This window comes from Cucurbita maxima, unplaced genomic scaffold (assembly GCF_002738345.1).
Source record: "Cucurbita maxima cultivar Rimu unplaced genomic scaffold, Cmax_1.0 Cma_Scf00110, whole genome shotgun sequence".
NCBI classification, from domain to species: domain Eukaryota; kingdom Viridiplantae; phylum Streptophyta; class Magnoliopsida; order Cucurbitales; family Cucurbitaceae; genus Cucurbita; species Cucurbita maxima.
Window position 1 is genome coordinate 169,056 of NW_019272126.1, and position 6,350 is coordinate 175,405.

The following is a 6,350-nucleotide window of genomic DNA, read 5'->3' on the forward strand; positions in this document are numbered from 1 at the left end:
TCCAGAATTCTTGGACATGCCTTCCCGATCCTTACGACTCACCAAAAATAACTCCATACTTCTCCCCATCTTGTGCCAGATGCTCTAGACAAATGTAAAGGGAAAACATAGATAAAATTGAAGAGAGAGAGAGAGAGGAACCCGAAAAAACAACCACGACTAGTCCAACCAGAGAAACCCGACACCCACATGACCCCAACTCCTACCAAAAACCCCAAAGCCTACCTACATGGAAAAATAGGACAAACAAGCGATAGAAAGAGTTTAGGGAAGAGAGAGAAACACATCGTAAATTCATCAGCGAGATCCGAGAGTTGGGGAAGTTGAGAAATCAAAACGAATCCACATCTTTATACACTTAGATAGACTAGTGACATCGTGAGGTTAGAAAGTACATTAAATCAAGCCACAACGGTCCAGACACCATAAAAAATGCAATGAGAATCGAGGGGAGAGAAATGGAGCAAAAATCACAAAGAGTATGGTATTTAATGACACGTGCTCGTGGTTTTGCACGTGTCATGGATCATATATGTATGACGTTATGAAATAGTACGAAAATACTATGCAATGTGATTGTTATGTTGTATTTGATAAATTGATATGCTTTATGATGTGATATGCTATGATCTGATTTGTTGAAAACGTTCTTGGGATATATTATGTGACTGTTATGATATATGATATGATATGTGCACGATATGGATTGTTGTGTTTGAAAGCATAAAAACTATATAATATGAGTTATATGTTTGATGAATGATATGATTAACATGAGAAATGACAACTAGCATGAAATACAACCCCGGCATACGCATGAATAATGATAAATGATATGATAAAAGTTATGAGATATGATATGAAAAATGTTATGATAGGAAGAAGACGCTAGTGGAGTTGTATTAAGGATAATTAAAATGGAAAGATATTGGCACCTCATGCTTATTGTGTGCTCATGCATCTTCCGAGCGAGATTTAAGAATTAAAATGAAACTTTACCAAATTAACGTAAGCAGAGATTTGAAAATAGGACTTGCTAGTTCAGATTTTTCTAATGGCGAACTTTTCTTCATGCGTCTGAAAGGTTGATGGATGTTATCGTTGGCCTCCCAGTGCTTGATGGATGTTTATCGCCCCATTAAGTATACGTGTGACTGTATGCATGAATATCTATATATTAACTTCAAGTTATTAAATATGTAATTCTCTCTATAGAGAGTAGGTAGATAAAACAAATCAAGACTAGGGTGAGGTATCAGTTTGGCCAGACGGTAGCCTAGGATGGAATGTCTCTAGTAATCCGAGCGAGTAGAAATTTACAAGACAACCAGAGGTGTGGCCCTAGTTCTCTTAACTGATTAAAAAACACATGGACTCAAATTTGAGAAACTTGGAGACCTTAATCCATGTCAACATAGTTTTGTTATGAACTCTATTTTTGATATAACTTAAAGATATTGTATATTATGTTTAAAATTATTTATTATTATTTTTTTTAATGTAAAAACGTTGTCGTCTTTTTATACTATCGAGTCAACTCTAGTGGCAATCTATGCGTCGTTCTAGCTCAAAAATGAAGTCATGAAAGTAATGGTACTAGAACCAAAGGTTTCTCTATGATCCATCTCCAGGGACGCCTTATCGAGACCAAGTAAGATTTAGGTCAAGTATTCCCAAGGTTTTAAGTTATTGGGTGCATGATTGTAGGGTTACTATTTATGATAAGATCTCCAATAACCTTAAGACCATAAGTAAGTAGGAATAAAAAAGGTAGAAAGTTCCTTACCATATTTGGAATATTTTATTATTATTTTTCTTAAAAAACTCAATAATTTTTAAAAATTTATTCATCACTTTTAGTCCTTTTTTCCTTTTTGAGCCTTTTGAAATTCACTCTGGGCCAGGAATTAAAAATCTAAGAGAGTTCTTTAGAAATTGAAAAAACAATCTTTTCCGTTACTTTTCTCTTTCCATTTCTTTGAAAAAGGCCTTTTAATTCCTTAAGATTACTTGGTAGGGTATAAGTGTGACTTGCTGAATCCCCTTGTTCTTGCCTAATCCTTTAATTTCATTCCTTTTAATCATTTGAGTCTTTCATGGGCGGCTTATTCTTGTTGGAGCAAATTCCCTTCATTTTTGGGTGTTACTCCTACGATCGTCCTGTGTTTTGGAAATCTGAAACAAAATATGGGTCTGGAACAGTAGTCACATCCATGACTTCGTGAATTCATGGGAGAGGTTGGAAAGACAGAAGAAGGAAAAAGGGACCAAAAGTCGACGGCGAGGAGCTCTTGAGAAGAGAGATAAAAGTTTCGGTAAATTCACATACAGTCGTGTGGAGAAGAAAATATCCATTGGGTTGGGTCAGATTCTTGTAAACTGTGATCACAACCCCTAACTCAAATTAAGACAAACCCAAGCCTCGACCCACGATTAGTGCGAAGCCCAACAGCCACAAACAAATCCCTGAAGCCCACCTTTAACGCTCGGCCCACCTGTACCATCGATCGCTTGACCCACTAAACTAGAATTTCTTGACAAAATGGTTAATTTATGATGACGGTAGTGACTCTAGATAAGTAGAATTTCTTAGAGTATTCTTGTTTGAACGAAAGGATATGCTCCTTATATTAGAAATTTATTTTAGAGGGGCACAAATTAAGTTAAAAAATACATGGATTACGAGATAAAAAATTTGAACTTGCCACTTTTTTTTTTTTTTAACAAAAAAAATTAAAAATAATAACCGAGACTATATGAAGTTGTAATAAACCATAAAGCATTAAAGAATTCTTCACTTTTGAAATTAGAGTATTAAACTTCTAATTAAACATTCAAACTATAATTATTTTTTATAAATCGCAATAGAAGTTGAATATCGACCATGACTTTTTTTTCCGTTGTATATTATATTTTCAGTAGTTGAACTTTTTCTTTTTAAAAAACTATCAATTATGTAAATTTAGAGATATATATAAACGTACGTATATATATATATATATACTAAAGACGGTGCCGTTGAAAATTTGAAATCATACATCACCTTTATTTACCTAAATCATTGGCCATTCAACTTGAGTATTTTGATAAATACTCCGCAAGTCACCCTGCTATTGGGGTTAGATGCAAGCACATACAATCATGGGTGGGACCTATCATATCGGTCTGTATTTCTTAGCCAGCTATCCTAAGTTGCTCTATACACTGTCTACACGTACGAGTATGGACCCACCAGTCGGCTCGCACACCTCTTGGGCCCCTTTCTTGTTAGGCGAGCATTATCTGGGAGCTGTTGATGTCGGACACCCGTTAGGAATAGCGACCTTCGTAGCATTATAATAAATATAATTGTTGTTTCCTTGTATTGTAGTGTACACGTTCATATCATCGTAAAAGATGAAGGGGTATCCCCCGATGCATGAACACACAATGATACCATGTGATGGTGTTAATACAAAAGGTTAGGCACTCTTAGAGCATCAATTATAGTAAATAACTAGCATGTTCATAATTATTAAAACTCAAGGTGTTTGAGTACTAATCTTTTGTAGTTCAAATTCTTTTTTACTCACGAACCGGTTTTAAACCACCATTAGTGTTTTCTCCACTATTCTCCAGCCTTAGAACGGGATTGTGGAATCCAGTGAGTGACTAAACTTAGGAAGGATTTAACATATATGAAGAGAGAGTTTGTGAGAGTTTTTCTCAAGGTTTTTCGGAGCAGTTCCAGTACCTTGATCCCTCTATTTATAGAGTCATATTTTACTCAAATGTTTGGGATTATGTGGCAAGCATGCATGCTTGAGTTAAACCAAATTTTGACTCCTCAAAATTCCACTAACATGGATTTTTCCATTAAGTGAAGTCAACCTTTTGACTTTCATCATTTTAATTAAACAATTAATTTGAATAATAAATTTCAAATTAAAGTAATATTAAATAATTAATTAAACTTTTTAATTAATATTTAATATTAATTCAAATGCCAATTCCAATCAATTTCGACACATATTTGATTAAAATATTTAAATCTTATTTAAATATCTTCGATTCTCTATTTTTGTTTAATTCGTAAATAAAACAAAAATGTGGTTAAATATATTGTATATATGTAGCCCATATTTCCTAATTTGAATTTGAACACTTCGAACTCACTCGTCTTGCTGTTCTATGGTTTAGTCTGATATGAGCTAGCAGAGGGACCTAATGGACCTATAGATCATGGGCTCCAACGATCCAAGATTAACCGGTTGAACTCATTAATCTTGTTAACCAACATTTGTTAACTACTAGAACACTCTACTATAGCCTAGTAGTTGCACTCCCCTCACTATAGATTTATTTCTATACATTTGATATAACCATGATTAGTAAGTCGATCCTTCACAGGTTGTTCGTAACTAGAGCTGGGTCAATTTATCGTTTTACCCATAAAGTTAATTCTTTTTCCTTAAGTCCCACTGATCCTCTAATGAACAATTGATTTGTGATCCAACCACCAAATTGAATCCCTCTCGGACCAATGAGAGGGTAGGGCCCCCTTGTTCAAGACCTAGAGTCAGTACTCAACCTCTCTACTATCCCTAAAAGCGGGTAGGAGTGAATTCTATCTTGCACCCTATGTCCCCAGCTATTCACTCAGTCTTACCCTTGAAATGGGAGGCTTATTGAGTTCAACTCGGGCCACTCTCACCCATACAAATCTATGGATAATTTTGAATAAATAGGAGTTCATAGTTAGCTCAGAATTAAGGGCAAGTTACCCAGATCATCGAGTGAAAAAAAAATCAGTCTCAACAGTAAACAGTATTATAAAGTGAGAGTGATTTTCTTCATGGTCCGATCTTATGCAATACTCATTGCATAGGACGCCCCCACTCACATGTCTCCATGATAACTCTGTAAAAGTAGAGTCATATCAAGTCTTTTTGTAGTTAATATTGCACTCGTATTCACCATTCATTTATTACCCCATTTATTATATTTAGTGAGCATGAAATCATTTATTGTGGTCCAACATGAAAAAAAATATGATTTGGCATAAATCGATCTTGATTGTACATTTAATTGAGTTATGTGGTAAAATTTCAGATATTTATGCTGAACCATGAGGGAGTAGCAAATCTAGAAATAAATGGGGATAACATGAAAATTTTAAATCTACATCAACAGTCCAAGTGGGTCATTTATTACCCAATGAGGAACATCCTATGTGGACAACTTACGCCCTAAGGGGAACTCATGCTCAATATAAAAGGAAAAAAACACCAAGAGGAGGGTAGCCACACTTTGGGGACAAAAATCGAATTACACAGCAGCAGCCTCTGCTGCAGTGAACTGCTATGAAACCAGAGAAGAAGAAGAAAACCCTAATCCAGCAATTGTTGACAACAGAAGGAAAAGGAGACCAATAAGGATTGATTAGGGCAAAGAGGTGGACGTGAGAGCTCAAGAGGAGGGAACTTCCATTGACGACCGACAAAAAACCGGGATAACTCTCTATTTCCTTATTCTTTTTCTTATTCCATCAACTTTACATGATGAAGATGCAAATTCCTTTGTTTAATTCAGTTTGTATGGAGAGTTGAACTTTATAGGGGAGGCGAGAGAGTTTTATATAGTTTAAGTATGTTGACGGTATGATTTTAGTTTATTAAAGAGTTGTTGTTAATGATTTACATGTGTGTTTAATTAGCTACTTTACAACATACATAGTTGTTTTCTTATTAAGGAGAAGAGAGGGAGCAATGAAATCCTCTTTAATGCTCTAGTTCCATAGCAAGGAGACTTGAAGGGTAATAGAAGGGTTAGGAATAATTCTTCTTTCAAGAGTCTTGTTAATAGAAATTAGAACTATTATGGAAATAATCACCATTCATGACCCTCGGAATTGGGCTTGGGAATCTATTAAAAGGAACTAAAATCTACCACAAAACTTAACAACTTAACTATTTAATCTCTCTTAGCGGAACCTTCCTCATTATAGTTGATTTTCTCATCATTTTCTATTTTTCGATGGCAGTGACACTCTGTTTTAGTTTTGTTTATGTAGTTAAAATCACCCACACCCATTTGAATGTTACCCAAAAACTCATTTAATTTCCAGGAAATAAAATTAACCAAAAGAGAGGTTCTGTGTGGGATCGATAATTTACTTATTACTTGCTACTTGTGATGGTGTATACTTGCACTTTTTCTTGTGAATTTTACATCATTTTATTATATACATCCATAAGCGATCACTCCATATGTACAATTTAGTGATCACATTGTTTATATCATATACAAAAGTGAGTCGCATCCATAGTATCCCTAGGATCGAAGGCACCCCTCTCTTTTAAGAGGATTCG